At 41.0% G+C, this 25,224-nt stretch overlaps 1 long non-coding RNA gene across 1 annotated transcript; it reads right to left on the bottom strand.

The window, feature by feature from the left end:
• Positions 1-2,741: 2,741 nt before the first annotated feature.
• LOC127390667 (uncharacterized) lies at positions 2,742-25,224 on the bottom strand. The gene is made up of 2 exons (XR_007890908.1): positions 25,114-25,224; positions 2,742-4,312 (listed from the first exon to the last, which is right to left on the bottom strand). It is a non-coding gene; the product is annotated as an uncharacterized LOC127390667 (long non-coding RNA).

The following is a 25,224-nucleotide window of genomic DNA, read 5'->3' as shown; positions in this document are numbered from 1 at the left end:
TAACAGGCTGTGAATCAACTAAGTATTCATATGGAGAAACAAATTAGGAACAGGCAGTTCCAGACCTAACCAAGCATGCAAAGCCCTCTGTTGATGTAGAAATTAGAGATTTCCATAGTCCTCTGAGCATTTGTCAAAGAGCATCTAAATGTTCCCCAAGGTTAGTTGGAAAATAGAAATTATCTATAATCATTATGCTGTAGTGAATAGCTAAATTAGATAAAAATAGTTGGATTTTTAAACTACTGTTTAAAGTACTGATAGCTACGTGCTGGGTAAAATTGTGGAAAAACTTGTTTATAGAAGCATCTGTGCCCTGATGGAAAACAATAATGGAAAGTTATTCTGTTTTGGGGTTTGTTGTTTGAGGGTTGTTCGGGGTTGGTTTATGTTTCTGTGTCATTTTTTTTAAGATTGTTGAATTAGTCGATTGTATATGTATCCTAACACGAGCTTTCCCAAAAGCCTGAGCTGAACACCAGGAGGCAATGAAGTGATTTTACAGAGTTCATTGAGCTTTTGATCAAACACAGGAAATGGGTTGATTCATGTTTGCATGTCTTTAATTCAGGTCACTGTTATAGCAGATAATACAGGGATAAGGACATGCAGTTTTGTAAGAAGTGTCAGTTAGTTGTGTCAGCTACTTCTCACTATGGCAAAACCCAGGAGAAATTATTGAGTTTTGCCACAGAGAAGTTATGTTTCTTTTGTGTCTTCTCAGTTCCTTTCAAATACATTTAGAAGACTATCCTGCTCCAGAACTTGCTGACTCTAGTTTAGAAAAATGTTTAAGTGGAATGGTCAGACTGCTGGTTCTTTTAACTCAAATACATGTTGGCTGCTCTAATTAACACACTATATAAGTAGCTCCTCAGCTGGGACTGGGATATGTAGGGTGTGTATGGCAGTGATTGTCATTCACATAGGGAAAATAAGTCCAGATTTGCATGATCTGAGGTACAGCTGGCAGAGCCAGAAGGGTCATACCCAGGGGTCCTGGATGGAGTTTTCACTCTCTGCTGGTTTCTCTGCAGCACCTAAGCTACTTAGTTTTTAACGGAACAGGATTTTTAAAATCCATTTTTACAATATATTATTTACAATTTTTTTTACAGGCTTATCTGTACAAAAATTCTCATTTACACAGATACTCCCATTCTTTGTATTTATTCATAAATTACTGTAAGTCCGTAAGGTTCTCCCACACTGTAGTAATGACATGGTAGTGATTTATGTTCTTAACTGTAATAGCAGTTTACCAATTGACTAAAATGTTTCTTGTCATGAATATTTTAATGAGAGCCACAGATTTTATATCTGGAGAAAGAATATAATTTTCAGGTGTCTGAAGTTGCTAGATGGCATAGAACAGTGGTAGAAACTGTTCAAATGAATAAATGTCTAATAGATTGATCAGAAAATTACACTTCAGCAGTTTCATTTTACGTTTCTTTGGTGCTAGACATTTTCTAAGCTGATGACCTAATTGACAAGTAACACATTGGTACATATTTAGGTTTCATTGAAAATAGATCCGGGAAATAAAATAATGAAAACATTTACCACTAGCAGGAAACCTGAAGAGATAATTTGCATGTTTTTGAAAAGCTGTGTTTCCCAGGAGAAAAGGCAAAGGGAGTGGGGTGAAATGATCTGAATGTTCTCTGTTACTTTCCTTATTTGAGCTGTCAAAATTCAGCAAATCACTCAGAGCTACAGCCTGGTTTGAGTTTCATGGTAAAAGTCTTCAGCCTGTGTGGGCAGAGAAGTGTCAGGAGTCAGTTAGGTACTCTCCCTGGGGGGTGAAGGAAGCAGGGAGGGATGAGGATGGAGAAGGTTGCCTTCAGAGCATGCTGTTTCTAGAGAGGGATGACGTGACCCCTGATGTGAGCTATCTCAGCAGATGTAAGCTGGACCATAACATTTTTTTGCATGTCCACATAGGGTCCATGAGGACTTCACAGGGTTGTTGTGGGATATTACGAGTTGATGTTTGTAAAGAACCTGGGAAGCCTTTTTCTCCCATTTGTTTGTGTTTTTGTCACCAGCATCTCTAGCAAGAGCTAGAGAGCATAGTCTTTAATGAGAAGGATTTTTTTTTCTTCCTGGTTCTCACTAAAGGAATTCCTTTCCTTCTCTGTGAGTGGGTGAGAATGCTTGGCAGCAAAAGTGAGCTGGAAGATGGATAGCTACCACTGTAAAGAGCTACCTCCTGAGATTGACATGGACTTTTTAGGAAAGGGGAGACTGGGAGAGGGGTGGAATAATTTCTTTAGTTTAGCTGATTGGTTATAATTGATAGCAAAAGAGATGTCAGTTACCACCAGCAAGCAGAATACCTGTCCAATGAGGAGATCAGCATTCAGATATAGACAACCATATAATTATCACATGATTTTAGGTCAGTTTGAGTACTGCAGATCCAAACTGAGGATCAAAGCATGAAAGGCTCCATTAGCAGCTCCCTGAATCCCAGCACAGTTCATTGAAGCGTGTCTTCTCCTCTGCAGTGACTGACAGTTTACTTTTGTACACCTGTCGTTAGCAATGCCAATAGGAATTATTTACATGATTCAGAAAGAGGTTGGATTTTAACACCGAAGTAAGACCAAAAGGAAAAAAAAAAAAGCAAAAGGAAATTAAAAAAAAACAACACTATTTGCACATGAATGTACTTTTAATCAGTTTTCAGGCTTATTGCATGATGGTATAACAGATTAAAAAACATCCTTACCCACTGAGTGAGAAATGTGTTTTATTAATGCAGATAAACTTAATTGAAACCAGATGTCAGGCTTTCAAAAAATATTTCTATTGAGATTTTCTTGCTCACGTTGAGCAGCAAAAATTCCATGTGCTTGCAATCCACTTGATGGTCCTAAAGCAGGAGAAGCTGGGACAAATGTCCCAACAAACCTTCTGCTCACTAGAAAGAGAGGAAGAGACACAGGTGTGCCTTGCGTAGAGGTTGTCTGGGTGCTGGGACTCAATTCCTTGCAGTCTCAGCGTCTTTATCATATCATCTGTCTCTCTCTGAGTGATGATGTCAGATGCTCAGGTGACAGGTGGGAGCTAGAGGAAGATGAAATATGGCTAGATGTTCAGGTTTAAAATATTATAGTAAAAAAGACAGTGGTTTAATGTTAGGTGGGAAAAGAAAGAAGATAAAGTAGGGCTTAATTCTCTACTTACTCAATCCCTTTGAGCAGAGCTGCTGGATTTCAGGGAAATGTCTTCAACTTTTCTGAGCCAGCCAGGTTTTCAGTGGGCTTAATGGTGTGATTTTATAGGGACATGTGGATAGCTGAACCTTTACTTGGGCTTAAAGAGAACTCAGTCTTTGTCTTCAATGGGAGCTGGATCCAGCCCCAGATTCCTCCTTTATTTTGATATATCATCTCCCCAAATGATGTATGCCTTAAAGACAGTAATTGCTTGTACCTTCCAGTTTAGTATTTTGTGCACTCTACAATTTCCACTTCATTATACAGTAATACTCTGTATTGCCTATTCAAAACCAAAAGTGATGTGCATGTCCCAAGCACAAATGGAATTAAGTATGTCAAGAACATGCTCAAGGACACTACTGCTCCCAGGTCAGAAAATTAGCAAAGTTGGGGGAATTTACAGGGTGGATGTAATTATTCCCTGGTACATGGAGAGAAATGGAAGAAGGTAAAAACAAATTGATTTTCTAAATCAAGACCAGATCTTTGTGTCAGAGGCTGAAAAGAAATTCCCATCATATGATGCTAGTTTGGATCTTTTTCTCTTCTCTGTCTTAATTTTTACAATGATGTAAATATGTTATTGCCTCATTTTTTTGCTGATTTTCTTAGAGCAGCATGCCAGGTCCCACACTGTTATGGCTGAGAATGGCTTTTTGTTCCGTGGCTGACACTATTAAGTGCTGAAATCTCACATTTATTCAGAGCATCATGAGATAATGTGTCCTGTGAATAAGCCTGTTGTGGCTACAGCTTCCATTGTGGAAATGTGACTTGGAGAATGAGGGAGAAAACCGAGTGAACTGAAAAGATCAAACACACAAGGTCTTTCTAGATCATCTGAGCCAGGAAGTTCCTGTCCCTCAGCTTTGGGGCAGCAATATTGAGGGGTGTTAGAGGAGAGGATAGGACCTTGCTAGTGGTGTCACTCAGCACTGGGAGCTTTAATGTGTCTTCCCATGGTGTTTAACAGAGCTGGGTTGTGCCTCCTGGGCTTCTGCACACTGTGTGGGGGCTGCATTGCTCCTGCTGGGGGCAGCTCAGATGTGCAAGGATCCGGGATGCTCACATGCCAGTTATCACTGGAAGGAGAGAGGAATAGAAGTTAGACCATTGGATCATTGAATTATGGCTCCCAATATTTGGAGGCTTAATTTTGAAACTTCAGTTCTTTTGTTTTCCTAGTTTTTCAGATGTTTAAATTTTGTTAAAATCAGTACTGTGGAAGGGTACAAGACAACTCTGGGCTGAACACATCAGGACCAGAGCATTTTGTAGAAAACAAAGCTCAATAAGTATGTGCCTGGTCTCTGAACCTCCAACTACCAGCTCTCCAGCCACTTAAGGAAGAGTGGATTCTAAAATAAAAGCTATGGAAAAGCCATTTCTGAAATCCTGCTGAAATTTCAAGTAGTGGCAGAGACAACAAGGACATCTAAATGTGTCACAATCCTGTAGGTATCTTGGGTAAAGAAATGCTGCTCTCACGAACTTGTGATGGAACCACATTTGATTTGATTTGCCCAGTTCAGAATTGAAGTTGCACCAAAACTTCTGAGCCTGCTTGACACAGAAGCCACTGTATGATCAGGGCTCGTATCACCAATATCAGTCAGTAGTGGGAAACTGAGCAACGGAGCATGGAATAAACAACAACCATGAAAAATACTGTGTTTCAGCACTCTTTAAATGCTTGCAACTGCTACTTTTCTTTTTGCATGGAAATGTTTCTCTGGATTGCGACAGTGGAAGCAATCAACAGCTTCAGCACAAAAAGTCAGGCAGCTGAAACAGAAAATTGGGAGCAATTTGTAATCTGCACAACGTGCTGAGTCCTCTGCCAGAATACATTTTCCAGAGAACGTTTCTGTTTATATAGGTCACACCCCCAACCTGGGATTCCTCAGGAAGACTCAGCAGCTTTTATCCAACCTGACAAACCCATTTCTGCAGTTAGGCAGAGAGGTGCTGCAGAGGAGCCCTCCCCAGCACCAGCAGGACACTGTCAGTCCCTGCTTATGATGAAGTGTTGAAAGACAAAAGATAGACTGCAGAGTGTTTCAGGAGAGAGACACTGGGACATCTGCACCCTCACAACACCCAGAGCCCTCTGCAACTTAAAAAGGGGTTGTTCATCCTGGGGGAAAAAAAAGGCTTGTATCCAGTAATATCATTTCCAATCAGGTTTCTCTCCCTGCTGCATTGACTCCCTGCCGGCAGCTGAAGCACTATGGATTCTGTCTGTAGCACCTGCCTGCACACCCACCCTTGCCAGCCTGTGATAAACTGTTTCCAGAAGAGGTTTAAAGTGGCCACTTGCAGTAGGAGTTGTACAGCAGAGCGGAGAATAATGAGAAACAGAAACTCCTTTCTTTCCATTAAAACCCTGGCAAATCACTTCATTGCCTGCAGTGTGGAAGACAAATAAGGCAGGTTAGAGTCTGTCAAGAAGTGGGGCAAGTGCATTTCAGAAGAGAAGAAAAACCAATCTGGGTTGTTTTCAGTGCAAAGCAGATGAATGCTCAGAGTGTTTCCTTCAGGAGCCCTTCTCCTGCTCTGTGCTGTTCAAAGGGAGCTGGGCATGATATCGCAACGTGATCCAGCTGTGCTGAGATGACCAAATGCCTAGAAAAGCAACCCAAGTATAGATTTATGCAGAAACCAACATTTGTGGCTACAAGCCCCAAAACTGAACTTGGGTCCAGAAATGTAATCTGCTGAAATCTCCCTCAAATACCTCTCTCTCGCAGAGTGTGCTCCTTCCATCTGTGGCAGTGCTAACACCAGACATTCAAGATCAACCTAAGCTCACCAGGTCTGCTACAAGGGCACAGATGATCAGCAGAGATGAGAGAACTGCAAGACAGTTTCACAGGTAGTAATACTTCTGCAAATCTGTTTTTTTTTATTCCAAATGCAAACTGTACTTCTTAGACCTGGTCTCATGGATGTCATGTGTTACAGGTTTTGTTCGTTTTGTTTGTTGGGTTTTTTTTCCCTGTTAAAAAGACCTCACGTACCAGTTTTCTTGGGAGAATAAAAAAAACAAGGTGATTTCCAAATAATGTCAGTGCTACATTTCTGTGCACATCTGGAAAGCACTTAGACACTATATAAGGTACAAAAAAAAAAAAACTGGAAAAGAATAGTTTTTATTCTTGTAGGTCATCTATAAAACATAGGCATATTCTGGTAGAAGTAGCAATTTGTTAGTTAAGGGCAAAGCAAGCTGCCTGCAATTCTGCTAGTTACAGGCAATAGAAATTTATGCCCTGCTCCTTAATGCCTTTGTATACAGAAAGTTTATGTACTGTAGTCCAAACCCCTGTGAGGCCCAGGGCTTACTTATTTACAGTACCACTGTTAGTCTACACTGGCTCTGTGCCCAGCTGAACTGATCCTCAAACAGTGACTACACAGGGGAGACTCATCCCCCCTGCAAAAGGAGCCCTTGCACCACACCCCTTGCAGATACCAGGGTAATGAACTAGAGAGAGTTCCCTCTGGAAGATCTGTGCCTTTGTCTTCTACTACTGTTTTGAATATTGGCCTGGAAATACTAATTCTTGAATATTTGATTTTGGAAATACAGCATATTTATTTTTGTTTTTTAAATATTGAGATAAAAAGCTAGTTATTCACTGTGGTCCAAACCAGAGTGATTTTAAAGCCTTGTAGACCTTTCTACAGGTGTTGGCCGTTTTCTTCTCATTTGGCTTCCACCACTAACCATACTGCATTTCTCAGAGTTCCATACTTTGGACTGTACACCATGTTTTTGTTTGGATTTCCAGCTGCACCGCCCTAGTGAGTGCACCTGCAGGGACCTCACCCACAACCAGGCAGTCATCCTCATTCCTCATTTCTGAAGCTCTCTCTGCTTTGACCACATCACTGAGCCTAATCTTGCACTGCTTTTATTGAGAGACTCACTGATTTATGACGTGTCTGGTCCCACTGTCTCCATGGCAGTCCTGCATCATCCCATTGGCCTTGTATTTGCTGCTATTTCCTCTGGTGCACAAGCCTAAATTCAAATTTCTGTTCCTAATATAATTATGGTAAGTACTTCAAGGTTAACTTGACTGGTTATAGCAGGTAGTAATTGTCTGCTGTTCCATGGTGATCACAACATGATTGTAATGTTGTTATGGTAATATCATCACAACATTATCTTAATATGGTAAAGTCAAATAAGGTCTCTATTACCTTACTATATAGGTAAGTAATTTATTCATATGAAATGCCCTGTGAAGCAACGTAATGGGAATCTTACAGCTGGAGCAGTCCTGAGAGACCTTTAGGAGTGCTCACAGGTGATGAACATTTGCAACAGCTTAAAGAGCACCTTGACTTCTTTGCACATGTATTAATTGATACATAGGACAAAAGCCTTTATTTCCAGTTGGTCTAATATTGTAATTAATCCATGCACTTTTCTTTAGGTCCTGTGAGGCCAAGGGAAGGGAGGGACTTCATTGCAGATAGGAGACATAAATTGCTTTGAATCACTATGAAAATCTCAAGAAATTGGACCCTGGTATTTTTTGCAGCCCTGGTACCATAATCCATCCTTGATTTGAGATATCACAACTGTTCTCTAAGTTTCTTTTGCAAAGGTCTGACAGTGAGCAGAGCCCTCCCCTTCTTTTACTCTTGGAGGTGGCAGAAAGTACCAGTTCCTTGGACCAGGAGCACCTGTGGTCCAGCTCTCCAGAACCAAGGTCCAGTTAACTGCACGTAAGCAAAGAAATCCAAAAAGTTATGTGCCAACACAGTGGTTACTCATTTTATGTGACAGTGAATTAATCATGTTGTGCCTGGGTACAGTATTGAATGGAAATGGTGACTGGTTTTGTTCTTGACACAGTCCGTGGAGCAGGAACCTTCTCTGGATAACTGTGTGAGTGGTGGGGTAGCAGGAGGCTGTGCCAGTGCCTTCCCAGCCTGGACAGCTTCAGGTGTCCACAGTGATCCCAGCTCAGCTGCAGGAACCTGGCCTGTCTGTCACTGGCTGGAGTGTGTGTAATACATATATTGTTATTTCTAGATTTTCCTATAGTGATTATCAAAAGTAAGTTTTTGTTTTACCAACAGTGAAAGCTTCTTTTTTTTATTTTTTATTTTTATTATTTTTTGGTAGTGTTTTATTCCATGAGGATTCTCCAAAGAAGGATTTTCATATGTACTGACAGATAAACCTGGGAAAATAAGCTCTCCTGCTTTACTGCCTTACTGGGCAAAGAAGGAGGGGGAGGTAAAGCAAAATGTCATCACATCTCCCACCACAAGAGTTGTCTTTTATCTGACTGATCCCCTGCTGGGACAAATCCTGCTCCCCCAAAGGAGCCCCAGATGACAGTGTAGGAATAAAAGTGATCTGGCCCCATTAAGAATGAGCCTAGTGCTCTGAAAGAGGGATGGTAACTGAGTGACACAGGGGCAGAAGAGAAGATTTTGTGGATGGCAAACTTTTAACTCCTGGCAGCATTTCTGCTGCTGTCCTTCCCTGAAGCAAGGGACCCCAGTGCAGGAGTTTTTTCTAGTGACTCAGGAAAATATCATCAAAGTCAACAAAAGCCTGTTGACCACATTCCATAGGCACAAGGCATATATCTGGGAGCTCAGAAAGAGCTTTGAAATGTATGTATCATTGCTCTTCAAGTTAGTGAGACTGTAAAAACAGGATTTTTACAATTTCAGAGAAAGATTACAAAGTAAATGTGAAAAACCTAATAAGCTAAATTATCCATCAATGCAATGTCAGTGTCATTTAAATTGCATTTAAAATTGTACATAATATTTATATATGCTAAAATTGGAAAATTGTGTAATAAAATGAAGCAGTATATTTTACCTGCTGGGTGTGAAATGCAATTGGAAAGGTATTTACTACAGTGTAGCCTTTAGTAATAAATGATAGGAGGAAACACATCACTCAAAGTTCCCTTGGTGAATGGAGTACTTTCATTTATGAAAAGATTATTGTGGTCAAAATGATTGTATTCTGCACTGTGGGGCACAAGAACTGCTCTGGAGAATTTCAGCCTTTGTGGGGAAAAAAAAATACCATATTATAAAATGGAAAAGTGCCTGCAGTCTTACAGAGAGCTCACCTCTCTGGGTATTTTCTTAGAAAAGATCACAGAAAAAGATTGTCTGCTTGTAATTGCAGTTATTTGAGAGCCTTTAAACTGCAGAATTCCCTAATCCTGAACAAAATCAACAATGTGTTTTACTATCATCTCCTTTCTTAAATTGTATCCTAAGGATATTTTTTTCAACTTAGCTAAGTTGATTCCAAACTACTGAAGAAAATACTTTCTTTTTCTCTTTATTTGAAGATTCTTCATGTTATGTTTCATGCCAAAGCACTCAGCAGTTTTTGCTTTCTGCTTCATTGTAGTGTATTCACTCAGCAATGGTGGAAGCAACAGTATAACAAAGGTCTAGAAAATTCTATGCTTTTCCTAAAAGAAGGGGTTATTTAATCCTTTTGAGTAAATAGCAGTTGATAGCCAATGAACTCATGTGAGTTATATTATCCTTTATTATTTAAAAAGTATGATGCAGTGAAAATCCCTGTGATCCAGCAGGTGAAGGATAACCCTCATCTATTGCAGAAACAAAGCAGAGTGGCTCTAAGAATGTGTATTTATTTGTCTGGAGGCCAGGAGGCTCCAGGTGAGGTTGTGGCTGTCTTGTGCTGGGCTTTGGTCCTACACTTGAAGAAGGATGGTCTGGATGAGGGTAGGAAGGGACACCTGAGAGCAGGTGCCAAATCCAGCATGGTGGCTGTAGTCACCAGGGAGGAGGTGATAAAGCAGTTGTCTCTTGCATCCTTCTCCAGTACTGCATTTGCTAACTTTTGTATTTTTATTGTTATTTTCCTCTGAATTTAGGCAGACTTAGACATCACTTTTCTCAATAGGAACATACTGTTTTCTCAGAAATGCTTCTTCAGCATAATTTGGCTGCCATGCACAGGCTGCCTCCAGGCACTGCAGAAGTCAAGGACCCCCCTGTCTTTCCCCCAGCACTGCCCCTGCTTCCTGGCCCTGCAGCTGCATGGGGAGCACAACCACAAGTACCTTTCTGCAGAGAAATGAGAAACTATTTTAAAATGAGATTAGTATCACATAAAGCATTATGGCTGGCTCTCATCTAGTTTACCTTTCCAATTACATTCTTTTTATCACAGTTAAGCTTCTTACTATGCCAACATCTTTTAGGTTCATGATTGTAAGTATTTAAAAAGTCCCAAGTGAACTGACTGGTATCTGGTTGAAAATAATAGCCTCTTACTTGAAAAATGGAAGGCAGCTAATGCATTATTTAGAGAAACATGTTGCTTACTGATAAAAAATCTTGGTTTGTTTTGCTTTTTTGCAGAGTCTGGTCTTTTTCCATGTGTTATCTGACATGTTTTAACTCTACATGGTATGTTTCACCTCTATAAACATAGATTTTTTTTTTTTAACAATTTAAAGTGTCAAAGGATGGACCTTTAGTTTAGAAGAACATGAGAATAACACTTGCTGATGCAGCTGGCTGGTACCAAATCCCACCACTCAGCCTGGCTGTTCTTACGCTCTGTGAAGACTCAGATGCTCTTTGAATTTGGGCATTTTCTTATTACTTTTCTCAGAAAAAGTCTTATAACACCCTACTGCACTCAGTCTTGGAGTATAAGGTTGAATTTAAGGAGAGGTTTGGCCCATCACTCACCTTCCTCATTCTTATGTATTTATAAACCCAAAAGAAACCAAGGGTTGGAAACAAGAGGAGCTGCTAAAAAAATCATAGTGTCTGCATGGAAACTTATCAAAGTTGAAATGATGTAAAATAAGTAGGAAGCACAAGTTAAGGTAACAATTCTTTGTGTTTTTTGGTGTTCTTTTTTTTCAAGGATGTAAATACCAGCATCTACATTCTTCTTTCATAGCCATGCAAGGCAAAGCTAGATTGCTTTTTCCCTTCCTTTCATGCAGCACTGGGAGGAGAGCTGGGGAAAGCTTAGTCTCCTCCAGTGTCAGCTTGACTTGCACATCAGGCCTGGCCCAGTGATAAACAGAACAACATGTTCAGAGCCAAGTCTCAATCTCCAGTGCACAATTTTTAAGAGGTTTGTAAGCAATGTAAACACCCATGGTAATAGCCTTAAATTTTGCTGTTTGTCCCTGAATAGATCCCAGTGACTTTGTACTGACACTTGTCTTTGTACCCAAGCATGAAATTCAGCACAGAATTTTTTCAAATTAAGAGAAGCTCAGCTGTTTCAGAGTAGGTTTCTTCTATGACTTGAATTCATTTGAATCTAGATCACAAAACAAAAAGGGATTTTTTAAAGTTACTGTTAGAAACTTAATAAGAGGCCCATAGGGACGTCCTTGATGTTAAATACTGTGTTTTAGAGTTCTGCAGAGTGAAGCAATAGATTACATCATGGCAAGTAGCAAACAGTCACTGTCTTTCATTTAATTACTCTGACAAGACAGATCCATTTTCTTTCCATACTGTGGACTGTTTTCCCCCAGAGCACTGGCTTTGTTGAAATCATGGACATTCATCATGACTATCGTGATCTGTTCTAGCCTGGGCTGAAAAATTCAGTATCATATAACAAATATTCCATGGCTGGGCTTGGGATTTGGTCTTGCAACCATTATTGGTTTTGTATTGAATGCAGAGGAAATGAAAGCAGACGTTGGCCCTTAACTGGCACTTTTGCTGAACGTGCACAATTAAACAGTGAGACACATTCTCCCTGATACATGCAGAGAGTACTTAGCCTGTTAATGTTACACAATAACCTTGAAGGCTGCTCAGTGGGAGGCAGATTTGCACCTTAAACTTGTTCTCTGGAAATGCAGACAGGTTCTTCAGATATTTCAGAGCAGGACATGCCAAACTATTCAATGCATTTACACCTCCTCAAAAATCCCAGTATTTTCTGCAATCAAGACTGTATCTAAAATGGTTTAGGTGGCACAAAATAGCTGGAAAAGCTCTACTAGATACAAGGAAGAGTATGTAATAATAGTACAAGATCAGCCAGGCTCTGGGTCATGTAATAACATATTGTTAGCTATCCTAACTGACATAAATGAGAGAATAAAACTGCTGTGTCTCTGTAACACTTGAAAGAGGAAAAAATACCAGTTTTTTCAGGACCTTCTGTACCTTAAGGCACATTAGCTTTTTAATGCTTTTTCTTGGATTTTATGTTAGTTTTTTTCCCATTACATGGCTTAATGAAACCACAGTGTACTGCATTGCACTGTTCCAAAACACTTTTGTGTTGAATGAAGTAATAACTTTTTAGGTTCCCATCATGTATCTTCATGAGCAGTGTCTTCCCTGAAAACCACATGCAGCTGAACAAGCAAGCCAGGAAATCCTGAGTTAGGCAAGCAGCTGAAAATAAAAGGTTGTGTCAAAGCTTAGAAAGGGCAGAGGCTCAAGAACTGGAAGGTAAAATTAATTCTCAAACTCACATGACACTTAAAAAAAAATTAGTGAGCACACAGTCTCAAACAGACTTTTCAAAGAGCCTGTGTTAGTGGTGGGACATGGGGCCAGGCAGGGCCAGCCAGAATTGTGAGGAAATCACCTCCACAACTGGGAAAACCAATGATGAGAAAAAAAAATGCTTGGTATTTCTCAATAATACTGACAGAAGTTTGCAAGAGATCTAAGTAATTTTCTGCCTTTGGTTTTCGTTATCAGTCTCCAAATGACTCCCAGTAAAGAGTTAATATATTTAATATACATATTCAGATATGAACAAGGAGTAGCAGAGGAACTGGTTTGGTCTGAAATTAAAAGAGTTCAAAATGTTTTGATATCATAATTTTGAGGTTGGGTTCCAATTAAACCAGACATTTCAGTTTATTCTATTTGCTTTTGGTTTGTTGGTTTTTTTTGTCAGACAGGTTCCCATTCTGAATATCCTGCTCCAGAGGAGCTCAAACCATGCTGCAGGTGTGTACCAACTCAACGACAGCTCCATGTTGCTGAAACACATTTCAGAAAAACATGTTTCAATAAGGTTGTAACATTTCTCTTTCCAGTTTTGGATGTTATGACTTGGAACAGCCCAAGTGGTATAACCAAAACAAATATTTTTCAGCAAATTTTCTGAAGTGAGACCAGAGTTTACAATCCTGAAGCTTTCACTAGAATGCACCTTCTGAGTTGCAGCCTGTTCTGCGTTTCCAGTCATGTGCTCAGCGTTCAATATTTCCATTCAATTCCATGTTTCACGTATGGCTCCATTAGTGTCCGATTTTAATATCTTCCAATTCTTTTTCACTCCTTTAAAATATCCCTTTGGGTATTTAATTCATCTCATGGCTCCTCAGTATCTGTGCAGTGAAGGCAAGAGATGAAGCAGCAGTGGAACCTAGACCATCACTGCAAGAGCAGCTCTCTTCAGCACCTCAACTCTTCCTGTTTTCCTGCTTGTGGAAGGGAAGCTCCTGTGAACTGCAAAGACCCAACGTAAGTCAGTGGGAAGCTCAATGTCTAGGTTGACACTGGTGGTGACTGGTGGTGGGTGCAGGTGAGGAAGCACATCTCTAGAAGTCAATAAATGTCATTAAGTGTCTTTTCTGCTTTCTGTGGGAGTCGCATGTGTGGTCCCTGAGTGTGTGGAAACAGGATCAATGATGAACTTCAATCCACACAGTTATGTGACTTGGCTCCCAGATCAGTCAATAACTTATTATCTCATGAGCTAAGAAATAACTACTGCCTCAAGCCACTATTAATTAGAACAGCCAGGGAGGTATAGACCAGAAGATACGTGATGTTGTTGTTCCTCAGCATTTGAACAGAACAAAGCTGAACAGTCAGGATCTGGTTTTGATTTTTTGTTTGTTGGTGGGTTTTTTGCTTGTTTGTTTGCTATGCTTGGTTGGGGGTTTTTTGAGTAGGGGACATGGATTTTTTTCTGATATGATCTATGACTACTTTTCAAAAGATCAAAATCACAGTGCAGAACTGGTTACTTCCCTTGACTTGAAGCTATGAAGTCTCTGATGTGTTCATTATGAACACAGAGGAAATCCAGCTTTCTGATAATTACATTTTAGCTTGTGAATCCAGGAGTTACATTTTCAGCACAGACAAGGACTTTTGTATCTTTTGAAGACTAGTGAAATCATTGGCCAAATTTTAATGCCTATCAATCTTCTTGCTTGAGTCAGATCCTTGACTCTAACATGAAGACTTAGAAAGTGGTTTTCTGAGTAGCCAGGACTTAAAAAGAATGTGAACATGCTTGAAGATAAGTTGATAAAGACATTTAAATCCTGTGCCTATTTCCAAAGAGAACATTACAACAGAGCTGTGTTACTGCATGTTGTCCCAGTATAAATGTCCTCATTTGCTGTCACTGGTCCTCAAGTCATACAGTTGCTCCACAATGTGAACTTCTTGACTCCTGCTCTACATTTCACTGCTCTTCTCTGTTACACTGACTGGTGTGAATTCATTACCTGTTTGTCAAACAGTATATGAGCAGTTACAGAAGAATGTGGTCTGCTGCAAATACAGTCCCAAAAAGTTGGCTATCTCATCTCTGCTAGCAACTTTTAGCAGAACTAATGTCCACCTCCAGAGAATTGAATAGGTTGAAGATACAATATTTGTATGTGTGCTGCACATTGATTGTTCTTTGTCAGTGGTTAGTAAAAGGCTTAAGCTGTGCACCTTTTGGCTGCTTTGTGGAACATTTTCTTTTGGATGTGACTTATGGCTTTAAACAAAACTTCCCAGTCTATGGTAAAGCCAAGAGCTGACTGGTCTGAGTAATCACAGAAGCCCAAGCTGAAGATGTGACTGGTGCTGGGACAAGGTAATTATGCTCCTCTTTCTATCCCAGTAGTGTGTACAGTGTGCCTTTCTAAATTTGTAAATTTGCATGCAAATTTCTAAGGCGGAACATCAAATTAAGTGGCTTTGAGCTACTCTCATGATGGCTGTTGAACATATGCTTTTAAGTCCTTCTTGGTATCAGGTATGGGTCTAGGAACATCTGAAGAGGCACCTGGTTGCTCCTGATCTTTGCTCATTTTTCTCTGACATTAGCTTTTAGGGTTCTTAAACAGTGTTGAATTCTTTACATCTGGATTCTTTCTATTGCTTTACACCCTTTATCAAGGACAAATGTCTAGTGACGTTATTATTTTTTAATCTATACAGTCAAGGTAAAATTACTGCAAACTTTGCTCCATTTGCACTAGCTAATAAAGATTAATTTATTAAATCTCTGTACATTTTCTAAAGTCAAGTATTGTGTCATAGCCAGCCCCATGAAGTCACACTTTTCTCAGTGTCAGACTGGACTGGGAGCAGCACCCGTGTAGCTGAGTCATATCAAGAGTCACCAGGACATCTTCTGGCTTTTTGAATCCCACAACTTCCAAGGTGCCAAAAAAAGGTAAGAAGCTCTAACTGGTACTGCTTTTGTAGTAGTGTCTGAGCAGTTGTCAGGAAATGGGTGTCAATTTGCCTAAATATTTTCAGTGCCACAACTGACAGTATTTGGACTTAGTGGTTGGAGTAAGTTTCACTGAGGTGCCAGAGCTCTACAGACTCAGAGCTGGTCAACAGAAATCCTGGCCATGGTGACGTGCTAGGTTTTAGGCTGCCTGAATCTGACTTCTTTATTATTCTTTAGATGCTTTGAACCTCTGACCCTTATCCTTTTGAAAAAAAATCCAGCTTGGATTTATTCCAGGGAATTAATTAATTCTGAGATGAAACATTGTTTTAATTTCAAGCAGGAAGAGCTGGCTTGACATAACTGGTGCTGGTGAATTCAGGAGAGCCAATTTTTTTGTGCAGTGTCATCCTTGATATTTTCACTTTCTTCTGAATCCCTTCATTATGTTTAACATGCTTGTGGTAAATGAAGTCTGTTGCTTTGCTGTCAAAAAGTTTTCTCAAAAAACTTGGTAGTGTGAAAGCTATTGAAATAGTGACTGCAGCCTTTAGAGTCACCTATTAATTCAGTGAAGGCTGGAGCTATGAAACATTTCTTTGACATGTGTTTTCTTACTGTATAATCATCTGTGAGGCTTGTTCTCCAAGACAGAGAAGTCAAATCTATGTATCCATAAAGCACAAGGAAAATGCATTGTTTATTTACACTGACACACACATAACAATAAGCCAAATGTGAACCAGCAAGGAAATTAAATTGTATTTAGTATGTATAATCCTCATGATGTTGAAATCCCTTGTGGGTCTCCTTCGTACTGAGTTCAGTCTCAGCCTGAGCCCTCTCAACATTCCCTCCATTAGCATCAGCATCCTGGCAGGCAGGGCTGGTCTAGGCTGGAGCCCAGAGAAACCACAACAGGGATAATTCAAATTTTCAGGCTGATTTCTGTGAAAGGCACGAGGCTGCTCTACTGTAGAAGTGCTACTTTTAGCTCCTGGGGCTCCACCCGTGCCACAGGGCAGCACAGGCAGGGGCTCAGGATGGAGCAGGACCAGCTCTGGAGAGCCCTGCACTGTGGACGAGGATGGACAGAGCAGGGAAAGGCCCTGGGTAGCAGGACAGCATTCTCAGCAGCAAGGAACCCACCTGGGGGCAGAGGGAAGCAGGGCTGGGTTTGATTCAGCAAGCAGGCAGGCAGTGGGATCTGGCTGCCTCTCCTGAGCCACCAGGTTCTCCTCTGAAAAGAGGTTATCAGTGCTGAGTGACAGAAAGTTTATCCCAGTTATGTATTTTCTGTTCTTTTCCATTATGTATTCCCAAGCTGCTGGATTTATACCAGTGTATTTTGCATGTCACTCTTGTTGGATCTGTGAAGATTTATTGCTCACAGCCATAATATCAATATTAATAGCAAATATTCACATTTTTATCTGTTGAAGGCAAGAGCTTCCTCCATGCTTTTTTGGGGATTCTGAGCACTAACTAACATTTCTGTAGCACCAGTCAAATGCTCCTAATTCCATTGCAAAGGGTAGCTGTTGCACAGCAAATAACACTGCAAAATTTTGGCCAAAGATAAGCAAGGTGAACTCCCACTCAAGGAAAAGTGTTATGTGATGTACAGTAACATTTCAGTTGGAAGCCCTCACACAGTAAATTACATACCACTCATATCTCTTCAACAAAATGTACTTTTCAGTACTTGGGATTTCACAGTGGATACATAAATTCAAGCAACCTTTAAATTCTTCCTTCCTGCACTCGTAGGTGTGACAAGCCAGGATGGGAATTTCTTTTTGCAATCATGTCAAGTGAGGAAGGGAAGTTGATAGATATTTATATGCATGCACATGCACAAACACCATTTAGCTGTTTCAGTTTGCACTTCAGTAAAAAATTCTCTATGAATATTTTGTTTCCACTGCCTCAGAATTAAATGTCTTAGAAAATCATTGATCTGTAAGAAATCAACTATCTGCCATTTATGTTTGAAGACTCCCCAGGGACACTGTAGACCTGATCTCTTAGTGATCCTTTTTGGCTAAGCACTTAGACCCGCTGCTCAGGACCACTGCTACTGGTGAAGGAGTTGATGCTTTTCTTGCAGCCTTCAGCACCCATCTTTCCCACTTAACACTGCATTTCATTTAGCATCCTAATAAAAAAGCTGCAGGATTCCTACTGAGTGCTATAAAGTTTCCTCAGTTCTCTTCTGCAAATTGCTGCATCTGTGGTCCAATCCAAGGCATTAGGTGACCTGCTGTTGCTTGTAACACTGTAACTGGCTCTTCTGGTGCTGCCCAGTCTTGCGTGCTGCCTTAGTGAGGAAAGAAATTCTGAGGGCCTGTCGCTCCTCTCTCAGGCTTAAGCACATCAAGTGCTTGGTCTCTGGAGACTGGAACACCTAGGGGTGCATTGCTTGACATGTTACCTGTCAAGACCTACTCCTGAATGCAAATGTCCTCAGGCTAGCCTAGAACACCTTCTGACAGTTCTGCTCCTGATGACAGGAAGGTTTTAGACATGGGATGAATTAAAAGTTTGAATTAACTCCATCTGAGGTCAAGCCACCAGGAGAGTGAAAGAGAAGGACTGTTTTGAATTGCTAGTCACAGGTGCTATATGCCTGATGATTGAACACAAGCCTCTAGAACTAGTCTTTTATGACTATACATTTGACCTTCATGCTGATGAAACCCAAAAGGTTCATGTGACTCAAATGTTCAAAGCAGTTCTGGTAATGGAGCATTAGCTGGCTGAAAAAAAAAAGCAGGCAGCACATGCTAGAACAAATTTTGCATTACCCATACATGAGTCAGGCAACAGGGAAGCACACAGCTCACAGGCCCAAGAAATAAGATACAAAATCAGGTATTACTTAGTGTCTGCTAAGGTCTAGCAAATCACACCAGAAACTGAGACTGTCAGCTCCTTCCCCTCCTGTCTGTGACAGGTCCCAACCAATCATCTCTGCACCTCTGGAATGGCCAGTGTCATCAACCTGAAAGCTGTCATGGATTGAATCATCTGTGAGAAGGAGCTGAAATAGAGTGAAATGTGGTTGAGAACTGAGCACTGTTTAGAGACACTTTATTTGATGTCTAAAAAGCCAAAAATTCACAGTAAGGATGAAAAAGTGTGTAACTTCAACAAAAGCAAGCTGAGATCATAGAGGAATTAAGACAAAAACCCAGCACTGAAACTGTAACAGATGGAAAGCAGGCGACTGTGAAAATTGTTAGTATATATTAGCAGCTAGAAGCTATCTATGAGAAGGAGAGAGGCTAACTGACAGTAGCAGGAAGTTTTGAGCAGCTGAGCTATAAGAACCAATAAAAATGACAGATATCCTGGCAATGGTCCATTATTGTGTGAAGCCAGGAGAGCTGTCAGTGATGGTGCAGTGAAGATGAAGCTGAGCAAGCAAGAGAGGCTTCAGTTCCTGTCTCTTGTCCCAGGATGGTTTCTGGATTTTGCCTTACAGCTTTTTAATGTGATATCTGTAAGTAGTGTTCCTAGCCCCAAGTTCAGTTCTCCTTGGGTAATGTACTAACTGCTAAGCCACAGAGCTGTGCCTTCTCCAAAGCCTGCCCTGGGAATGTCTCCTGCCCTGTGGGTCCTTGAATGTTCTATGAATGTTGCCTTTTCTTTTGCCCGTGGTAGCAAAGCATTGATGTGATGAACATCTGCCTTCTTCAGTAGAGCTTGTTGTATGGCTTGGGAGGTCCAGCTTGGGTCAGAGCTGTAGGAGAAACTGTGAAGGAGCTGTGCAGATTCTCTTGCCACTGCACCAGCTGAGTCACAAGAAATGGATGTTGCTGCCATCTCCTCTTGCAGCTAAGCTTTAAAATAAAGCAGGAACAAATCCTGGTGCTGCATCTTGGGCTTGATTTGAACTGAGGTTGCATTGCACCAGGCTTGTAGCTGCTCCAGCTGACTTAGGTGCAAAGCTTGGCAGCATGAGAGCAAAGGGAGGTTTGGGGGTGAGAGAGGTTCTGTCATATCTAAGTACTGGCGTATCAGTCTTGAGCAGGGCCAGCTGGGTCTTGGCTGGAGTCAGTCACACTTACAGTCACTGTTGCAGCAATTATTATTACAGTCAGGGCTGCAGCAATATAATGCTTGCCAGTGGCCTTTAACAAGTCAGATAAATCTCATTTTGACTGCACACAGCTATAGGTATGTATATATATGTGCATGTGGCTGTAGCTATAGAAAAGCATGACCATACAGAGAGAGAGCATGCAAGCATATATATATATATGTACACACACAGGGCATTATAAGCTCTCTTTTTTTGATGAGTAAAGAAAGCACACACATACAAAGATTGAGAAATCAAGTAAATGAAGACTTTGGGTAGTGCACAATAGAGACAAGAACAGGAGAAACCAAAATCTGGAAGGAAAAACCACAAAATGATTGTACAGTATAAAGTCACAAAAGCCAGCTCAATTCCTTAAACACGTATGGCTGGCAGTAGCCCAGCAGTACAGGCATAGACAGAGAAGGTACGGAGCAAGTTTAGAGACAATAAACACAGAAAACCACTGTTCAAGAGGCACCCCAGTCCTATCAGTAGTTCCAGGGTTAGTGGCATTTTCTATTTCAACCATAGAGGGAAGCTCACGGGAGGCAGCATCATGAAATGAAAGTGTAAACTCTCCAGACAAACAAGGTGAAGATCTGAATCTGGTCCTGCTGTCCCACTGAGGCAGAGCTCTCTCTCTTACACAAATCTTATTCTTCCAGTTTAAATTGGTCTAAGTGGAGCAGCATTTCTAAGGAATTACCATGGAAAATAAATTGTTTTCCATCCGAAAAAAATGCAGCATGGATTCAACAGAGAGGCTTAACTCCATTTCTGCCTTAACTGCAAAAGCTTTTTTGGAGGTCTGGCTGCCCAAGAGCACAACACAGCTTTGTCACAGCTGTCTTGGCATGCTTGGGATGCTCAGCCATCCTCTCTCTGTAGCATGGCTACTTTCAGACTCCTAACAGAGGTTTAACACATTGATTCAGTTATTATTTTCTGACTATATAACTGTGGTCTCTACTTGCAGCCACTCTTAGGTCAGCCTTAGGAGCTCCCAAGTTAGCTGTTCTCTGGCTCTTCTCTCTTGCTCGATACCTGTAGTAGTGTCAGAGATTGCTATTTAATGCTATTCATAAAGAAGACCTGCTCAGGCAAATAGTGCATAAGATAATAAAAGATTCAGTAAGCTTTCAGAAAGGGAACATTATTCATCTGTTCAGAAACATCTGGATGTTTTAGGAGTCCTGCTAAATTTATGAAGTATATTCAACAAATCCAAGTTTTTACTCAGGGGTAAATAAGCCACTCTGGGGGCTTTGCCAGGCATCTTCTCTCCTTCTCTTGTCTCTGTACACTATGAATAATGCATCTTCACAGAGCACAAACCAGCAGCATTAGCCCTTTTTTATTCCTTCTGTATATTTTTAGGAGCTCCTGTTCTCTGCTCCAGGTTATGGAGAGGCTGATGTGGACGCAGCACTCGCAGCCAAGTGGGCTACAAGCCCAGCAGCCCAGTTCAACTCCACACTGGGCCTGGGACCCTGGTCCTATGGGCAGGAATCTTCAGCTGCCAAAAAATAGCATAGCTGTGCTGACTGCCAGGGAGCTGCTGCCAGGTACAGGAGGTGAGCCATGGAGAGACAGCACTGAGGTCTGAAAGGTGGGGTACCAGCTGGAGATAAAGTTTGTTCTTATTTAGAACTACTGGGGTCAAGACAGAATCTGAAATCACAGTCTGTCTAAGAAGAGGTGAAGAACTGAGCCAAATCTCATGCACCAAAATAAGGTCAGAAACATATGCCAGGATCTCAATCAGTTCTTTAAACATTTCCCCACAGGACAAAGAGAGGGAGAAGGAAAACAAGAGGAAGAGGAAAAGGATTATTTGAATGTGTTTTCATAAACATTGTCTCTAAAAAAGAATCAACATCCAAAACAGTGAAAATAACATATAACGTATATTGAAACAGTATGGAGAGGTTGTCCTTTCTTTCCTTTCCCTGCTCCATTTCTCCATCCTTTTCATACCTAGGCTCATTTTAAACCACCACCTGCCCTTCCAAGGCCCAACATTTGTGCAGCTTCTCACTGCTGGGTGCCAGGTGCAGCAGTGACAGCTGTGAATGTCCCTTTTTTTGCCCTCATTCAGAAGAGCCAGTCATTCCTGTTTGGACACCACTCATGGAACACCTGTGAGGCAGCAGGCTCCTGCCTCGGGCTGGGCAGCAGCTCCCTGTGCCAGGAGGGCTCCAAACATCATGGGCAGGTGACACAAGTGGTGGCTTAGAGCTGCCCCAGCTCAGCACACACAATTCTTGTCCTTCTGGCTTTCACCATGCAGTATCTCCCCACTCACCTCAGATCCCTGTCTTGATATAACCCTAATGACCAGAGATATTTTGGTTTTGTCTTGTCTTTAGGAGCAATGCTGTTATGAAGTTATTTATCTTCAATGTTTACAGTATTTTTTCTTCAATTATATACTTAATAATATTTTTATGCAGGAAAATGAGGTTTTAAGAAGTGGCCAGAATTGGCTTCCCTTTGTTAATGTTGGTAAGTTTAGACTTGCTTTAAAGCTTCTGAAAAATTTCCCTCTATTTATTGTACAAGTGATCCAAGTCTTACTCTGCTCTTCTAGAAGAGCAGTCCCTGAAAACAGTGAAGCAGCTGGGCTTTGGCAAAGAAAAAATGTTCTTATCATTTATGTTACAATGATGAAACATAGGTTACAGACAGGTTAATATATTTTTTTCCAACTTGTTATGTGCAGTCAGGGACAAAATTTAAGAGTCTTGTCCTGTCATACTGCCTTTGGGTTGCTCTGAATACCATCTAAACCCACATAGTGATTAATTGACTATGAGTGCATGGGTTTACTGGTAATTGTACCTATTACTTGCATAGCACCCTTTAGCCCATGATTATCTTTCTTGCTTTTAATATTTACTTCAGGTAGTGACAGTAGGTAATAATTGGTCTCATAAACCTTCTCTGAGCAGAATCAATAACGGAACAAAAAAAATACTTAATTCAGCTTTAAGTGTTTTTAAAGCAAAACTATGACACCTCTCTTAAGAACCAGTCAGTCTTCATTAAGGACTAACAGATTTCTGAGCTCTGCTTGCTCAGAGTTTCAGCTCTGAGCTCAGAGTTTCACCCCTCTGCACAACCACAAAACTGAAGGCAAGCCTAGTTAGCAAGCATGTGATTTCAAGGAAAGAGAACAAAATGAAGGAAAGATCCCCTTCTCCTAGAGACAATGCATATTAGTTTTATATCTGAAAGACTTTAGCTGCATAAATTCTGCTTTGAGGCACTTGCTGTTTTATCAGCTCCGTGAAAGACATGAAGGCATCAGAGAGGCAGTGACTGCCTTTTAACCTGCACATGAGTGTAGCTGCTGCCATTTCCAAGAGGGAGATGTGCAACACATCTGCTTGCAGCTACCTTAGAAAATGGGGCATCTGTGGGTTGTTTGTTTGTGTTTTGTTTGTTTGTTTTGTGTTTGCTTTTTTTTTTTTTTTCCTGTTTTCAGGAGAATAGAGAGGAAAAAAATAGGTTGGGAGCAGAATGACCAGTGTTAACCTGAGCTCTGTTGGTGGCACAGTTCCTAGGCTGCACATGCTGCTCTAAGAGGCAGAGCTCTTAGGAAAGTAAGAGTCTAAAGAATGAAGACCAGTTAGATTTAATTTCTCCTTTGAATGAAAATGTGTGGGTTTTGCAAGAAGGAATGTGGAGTCCAGTGCGTTCATATGCAATAGGTGTGCCTTCTCCCTTACCTGTCCTTGGTGGGTAGCTAAAAGACAGACACAGACAGACAGATGATTATAAACAGTTCTTTGCCACTTGGGACCATAAATATTTCCCTCTGGGAAGCTGGGAAGTGTTTAGGCAGCTGTGAAAATGGATAGCAATTCTCTGGGGGAGAGTAGCTCTCAGGCATAGCCTGACTGCTATTAAAAGCTTGTTCCCAAATCTCTCCCCCAGCTGCTACAGACATGCAGGCAGCTCTTCCTGTGGGTGAGGGTTAAGTCCTCTCTGAGGGGCTCTAGTCATGCTGGCACACATGGACATACTGTGGCATCTCAAAGTCACTGGGGCTTCTGTATCATATCTGCATATCTGTAGCATATCTGCACATCAGTCACACTCATTTTGCTGGTCTTTCCCTAGCAAACAGGGTTTTTCGTCATGCAGGTTCAAAATAGCATGAACTCCCTCCATTATAGTGCAAGTATCTTCTTTAGAAACACTCTGGTTTTATTTTCAAGGTATGTCGGAGTGAGGGGGGAGGAACAGACTCGTTTTCCACTGCCCGTTCAAGACTCCCCTGTTATCCTGCTTCATTTGGTTTGATTTTGCTTCACTGGCATTTTGTTTTGTTTAGAAGTGGGTTTTTCAGGGGAGGGGGGATGTAGGTGCACTGATGCATTTGTGTTTCACTAGTAGAAATGGGCAGCTGCTTTTGAATCCCACAGGAAGGAAGGCAGTGTGAAAAATTCAGAGTGGAAAACATGCTTATTGAGCAGCCATAAGAAAAAAATAGAAGTGGTATTCATGCTTGATGTTAAAGAGATGTCATGCCTGAGTGGGTTATAAAGTTTCAGAAGTTGAGTTTCTCCATGAAGCCCAAAAGAAAGATGCCATCAAAATGAAGGCACTGGATTCCTGTAACTGGCAAGCCTGTTTTAGAAGATAAGGATAAGCTTATTTCATAAGCATTTGCCCTAGGAAGAAGGTGCAGCAGAGTGAAGTCCTGAAATGATAAGGGACCAGTGATTTTATGCATGCCTGGCATCAGAATTGAAAATATTTTTTGGGCCTTGTTGTTCAAAACGGAATTTGATGCTCACAAATATGAGGGTTATCAGGCTTTTTTCAAAAATCTTTCTGCACCAAGAGGAGGTTTATTTTCCTGCTCATTATAACACCAATACAAAACGTACCATGAGAATAAAAGTTCTGAGGAATTACTTCCAGTGGCAAGTAAATAAAAAGGGCCCTTCTAGAGTTTGCTATGAGCAGCACAAAGCTGGTGCTCAGAGGAGGGGTAAGAAGTGAACTTTGAGGCTGAGTGAGAGGCTTCCTTCAGAGGGAGAAGGCAGAAGGGATAAAAAAATCTGCATATTACTTATTAAACCATGCATCTCTCTGATTTCATTTAAGAAAGATGGTGGGAGTTCTCTTCATTCAAAGGGGGAGCAATCTCTTCCTCTCATATTTCAGAGATAGTGAAATCTGCCCAGAGGTCTATGATCCCTGGAGAGAGGCATGCCTGGGAGGGAAGGGAGAGCAGCAGCACAGACTTACCTGAGTGAGGAGTAGGCAGGTGAAGTGTATAGATTAATCTACAAGTTTTTCAGCCTTAGATAAATTCAGGTCTTTTTACTTACCATGCAACACAATCTGGTGAGGGACTGGCACCTTTTTTTGTTTTGCTTTTCTTTTCTTCTGAAAAGTCCAAAACTCCTTATTTTTCTCTCCAGGGACTCTGAATGTTTTCA

The sequence above is a fragment of the Apus apus genome, chromosome 14 (genome assembly GCF_020740795.1).
Source record: "Apus apus isolate bApuApu2 chromosome 14, bApuApu2.pri.cur, whole genome shotgun sequence".
Classification (NCBI taxonomy): Eukaryota; Metazoa; Chordata; class Aves; order Apodiformes; family Apodidae; genus Apus; species Apus apus.
Note: the sequence above shows the minus strand (reverse complement) of the source record. Positions and strands in the feature narration are given on the sequence as shown.